The sequence below is a fragment of the Talpa occidentalis genome, unplaced genomic scaffold (assembly GCF_014898055.3).
Source record: "Talpa occidentalis isolate TD23 unplaced genomic scaffold, MPIMG_talOcc4v2.1 talOcc4.17, whole genome shotgun sequence".
Classification (NCBI taxonomy): Eukaryota; Metazoa; Chordata; class Mammalia; order Eulipotyphla; family Talpidae; genus Talpa; species Talpa occidentalis.
Genome location: NW_023601754.1, coordinates 1,535,961 through 1,540,982, shown reverse-complemented (window position 1 = coordinate 1,540,982; position 5,022 = coordinate 1,535,961).

Below are 5,022 nucleotides of genomic sequence, written 5' to 3'. Positions count from 1 at the left end.
CCAGGCAGCTTCCCCTGGAGACGTCCACTGTGAAGCCCGTCGGGGCGCGGCGTGGCTGGCTGCTCTGCTCGGTTCTAGCCCTTTCTCTGCCAACTCGTGCTCTCGCCAGGTTGTCATCCACTTTACGTGGCCTCTTACTGGCCTGTGTGCTGGTTTTTAAAAGTCCCCACTGGGCACCCTCCCTCCTCCTCTCGGGCTGCAGCTCATGGAGAAAGCGTGAGCCCTCCTGGCTCAGGGCCGCCTGCGCCCTCATCTGCAGGGACAGTAGTGTCTGCTGGAGTTGGGGGAGAGGCCTCAGTGACTCTCCGGTCCTCCAGGCCCCCAGCACCTATGCCCCCCCGCAGGAGGTTGAATCCGTCCCCTGGGTTTGGCTTTTGCTGCTTGCACTTTGCGATGTGCTGGGGTGACACTCGGCGCCAGCTCGAAGCAGAAATCCCACCCCGGGTCAGCCCCGAGGTGTGGACCTGGTGGGTGGGAAGTCCCTGCCTTGGAGTGGGCCGTCAGGGTGTTGCCTGCCCCTACGTGCCCTCTGGAGACGCCCGACTCCGCCCACCTCATCGGGCACCCCCATCCCTGTGAAGGACGCCAGGCTAGTAGGGCCCTGAGGCGGGCGGGCGAGGCTCCTCCTTCCCGACACCAGAGTCCCGGGTCTGGGCAGAGGGGTCCTCGATGGCAGGCCAGGGCCCCTGGGGAGCACACATTCTGCGGGGACGGCCTGTGGGGGTGGTGTCAGCTCCCGGTCCTGCCACCTCTGAGCTGGGCACAAGTCACCGACCGTCACCAGCCTGTTTCCCATCTATCAAATTGGCTCAATGATCGCAGCTGCCTCGGAGCACCTCAGCAGGCTGGGATGGCCTGTGCGCCCCGAGGGCCAGCCCTGAGGCTGTCTGGGAGGCCTCCCCGCTCACAGGCACTGAGGTGCCGTGCGAGCATTTTGCTGGGTCATGAGAAGTGCTGAGGCAGAACCGAGGGGCAGGAGGGATCGACGACAGACCATGGGGGTGGTCGGCCCCGTGCTCCTCCCGCCCCCGGGAGGGCGAGCCCCGAAGCTGCCGGAGCGAGCTGCACTTGACGGCCGCACGCTCAGGAAAGCAAGGCCTTGTCCCTGACCGCCCAAGTGCGAGGGAGAAGCTTTTATTAGAAACAACGTTTTCAGCAAATCCAGGGTATTTTTTCCCCTTGCCTTTCCCCCTGAAATTGTGACATGTCTACACCAGCCGGCCGCAGGAAGGAAGCCCATATAAGAGGCTATTTTGTGAACATCCCTTCCCGTGGCGGATTTCGCAACATGGCTTAGACGGAGGGACGGAGGCTTCCTGCCCACGGGAGCTGGCGTTGGGAAGTGGGGTGCCGCCAGGAGCCCCTCACAGACAGGAAATGTCAGAATGGGGGGGGCTAATATTTACTTTAGAGGAGTCTTAGACTGAAGCGACTGAATCCTTCTGGAAAGGAGCCTGCAGGGGAGGTGAACTCAGCCTGCAAGGGGGAGGCTCCGAGCGTAGAGAAGGGCGAGACAAGAATGGGGCGACCGGGTTGCGGGAGAGGCCGGTGCCCGGCTGCCCCCTTCACCAGAGCTGGGCGCCCGGGCACATGACCTGGGCTGGGCAGCCCATGCTGGGCGCCCGCACAGCACCCACCGCCTGGCGCAGGGCACACGTGGGCACGGAGCGGCCCGCTGCGGCCTCCCACCTGTCTGGCCCTGTGGGCTGCATTGAGTTTGCACCAAGGCTCTCTGCCCTTGAAAGCGCAATGGCAGCATGGAGGCCGCCAGGAAGCCCTGGGCAGGGCCTGCTACCGGTGGCCTCTCGTGCCCTCTGCGCCGTGCGGGCCGCAGCCCTGTGGACTCCAGCTCACTCGCCCTCGTGACAGCTCTTCGAGGAGCATGTTTCTACCCGCAGCCTCAAAGGAGGACACAGGCCCAGGTGGACAGAGGGACTTGTGGGTAAGGGGTGAGGCTATGGGAAGCAAGATCTGGCGTGGGGGGAGCAGTGGTCTAACGGCTCCTCCACGATGCGTTCAGTCCCCGCAGAGGCCAAGCTTGACTCCAGGCTCCGGTGTGTGCCCTTTGCTGCGGCAGCGTGCTGCTCTCTCCAACGTCCGGGGGCTCTCGAGGCCGCCAACTCTGCAGCCGTTCCCGTTCCCCTGGTTCACCGACGGGCTCTGGTCTGAGGAGCGCGACGGGGAGAGCCTGCGTCCTCGCAGGACACAGACCCCGTCCGCGCAGCCGTCTCCCCGCCTCTGTCCCCACAGTGTCTCATGGTGGGAGGGCCCGGCCCGCAGGGGACGATCCTGGCTGCTGTGCCGTTGGCCACAAACCCACGCGTGAAACAGCACACGCGGTCGCCTCGCAGTTCTGCTCTGGAAGGCCCGAAGTGGGGGGCTGGTGGGGCTGGGTCCCTCCTGAGGCCCCTGGCCGGCTGCTTCCTTCTCGCCCAGCCCAGCGCAGCCGCGGCTCCGGCCTCCTCCGGGTGGAAGCACGGCCGCGCCAGTCTCCCCCACCTCCGCTTCCAGAGTCGCCTCTCGCTGTCCTCCAGCTCCCCTCAGAGCCCCGCGGTTGAGCCTGCCTGGAAAGCAGATCTCCTCCCACCTCAGGCCCTGGCTTCGTGTGGCCCCTCGGCACCTCCTTGCCCACCTCCTCCCTCCTCCCTCCCCCTCCTCCCTCCCCCGTCTCCCTCCTCCCTCCCCTCCTCCCTCCCCGTCTCCCTCCTCCCTCTCCCTCCTCCCTCCCCCTCCTCCCTCCCCTCCTCCCTCCCCCGTCTCCCTCCTCCCTCTCCCTCCTCCATCCCCCTCCTCCTCCCCCTCCTCCTCCCCCTCCTCCCTCCCCCGTCTCCCTCCTCCCTCTCCCTCCTCCATCCCCCTCCTCCCTCCCCCTCCTCCCTCCCCCTCCTCCCTCCCCCTCCTCCCTCCCCCGTCTCCCTTCTCCCTCCCCTCCTCCCTCCCCCGTCTCCCTCCTCCCTCCCCCTCCTCCCTCCCCTCCTCCCTCCCCCTCCTCCCTCCCCGTCTCCCTCCCCTCCTCCCTCCCCCTCCTCCCTCCCCCGTCTCCCTCCTCCCTCCCCCTCCTCCCTCCCCCTCCTCCCTCCCCCGTCTCCCTCCCCCTCCTCCCTCCCCCGTCTCCCTCCTCCCTCTCCCTCCTCCCCCTCCCTCCTTCTCTCTCTCCACCTCTCTCCCCATCCCTCCTCCCTCTCTCTTCCTCTCCTCCCTCTCCCTCCTCGCTCTCCATCCTCCCTCTTCTTTCCTCCCTCCTCCCCCCATGCCCATCATTCTTCTTTCCAGAGGCCTTCCCGGCTGGTGGCCACTGTCCTGTGGGTGGCTGCACTCCTGGGTCTAAGAAGCACGTTGGTGGGATTAGCCTCCCTGAGGGCTCCCCTTCTCCCCCCTCCTCCCCCCTCCTCCCCCTCCTCCCCCCTCCCCCCTCCTCCCCCTCCTCCCCCCTCCTCCCCCTCCTCCCCTCCTCCCCCTCCTCCCCTCCTCCCCCCTCCCCCCCTCCCCCCTCCTCCCCCTCCCCCCCTCCTCCCCCCTCCTTCCTTCGCAGGCCACGCACTGGGCCGGTGAGACAGGAGGCGGCTCCCCTCCACCCTGGGCTCTCCAGCCTGCCTCTGGGAACACACTCCGGCGCCTCGGCCTGGGACGCCACGCCATGCGGTGGGCAGTGCCAGGCTGGGCCGGGGTGCGTCTCAGGCCACGTGCTGCCTCTCCAGTCGCTTCGACTTTCTAGCTGAGATAGGACAAGACCAAGGGGTGCTGGAGGCCGGAGGAGAGAGGGGCAGGTGGTCGCTGTCCAGGAGGGAGGGAGAGGCTGGAGACACAGGCGCGGGAGGGCCTGGTGGGGCTCACGGCCGAGGTGGGAAGGGGGTGGCCGGCGGCCGGCGTGGGCACGGAGAGTTGGCAGGAGAGGTGGCATTTAGCCAGGCTGGTGTTTGCCCAGCGGCAGGCTGTGGGGACAGCTTCCCCTTCCTTTTCTGCAAAGTGGATTCCCCTGTGGATTGAGGGTGGCAGAGTGGGAGGCGGTAGGAGCGCTTGCGTCCATCCAGAACATCCTCCCCAGAGCCCAGGAAACCAAGTGGACTTCCCCGAGGCTGCCCTGCGCCGCCTGACCTCCCGTGGCCACGGCAGGAGGGGGTGCCCGAGCTGGCTGGCGCTCAGCACACCTGGCCCGCCCACCCGCCCCCCTTGCCGAGCGCCCCCACATGCCTGGAGGGTGGCTGTGTGGCGTGGCTGTCCCCAGAAACTGGTTGGAGCAGGCGGCTGAGGTGGGAACACGGCCACAAGGACGCGCCGGGCGCAGCAGCGTTATTCCCCCGGCCCCGGGAGATGCACCGCTCGCGCCCCCAGGCCATGGGGAAAACCAGGGGCCAAGAGTCTGAGCACAAGTTTCTGTCTGGGCTTCGGGTCACGCCTGGCAGGTGTGTTCTGATGCCTTTTGTGGGTCACATCTGTGACTCAGGCGTCCAAGGGGCTCCCCCGGCTTCCGGCTCTGTCTCTGTCGTCCTGCTGATGGGAAGTGGGGCCCACACTGCACTTTCCTTTCAGGTCAGTTCTTCTGAGCCCTGCGTCTGGCACTCCCCGCCGCAGGGACGCCCCTCCAGGCTTCTGGTGCTCCCGCTCTGCCGGCTCTGGCTCCCAGGACCTGGGCGTCCTCGGGGGCGGCCCTCTGCGCCCTGCCCCGGGTGCGCTCCTCAGGCCCGCGTGGCGGCTCTGGCCCTGCTGCTGGCAGAGCCTTCTCCTCGGCCGCCCGCTGGGGGTCTGCAGCTTCCAGGGCAGCGCCAGGAGGGCGACTGCAGTGTGGGGCGGGAGGCGAGGAAGAGATTTAAGGGAGACCCAAGCAGAAGCTTAGCTCAGTGGTTCCCAGTCGGGGTGACGGTACCCCACCCAGGAGCTGGGCCGCTGTCCCCCGCCCCGTCCACTTCTGATTTTCTGGGCGGGAAATGTGGCCTGGCTGCGGAGGGGGTGAGGGCAGTGGGAGCGGGAGTGACCAGCAAGGGGGCAGCGCAGCTGGCACCGAGGAAGACGGTCAGGGACGTG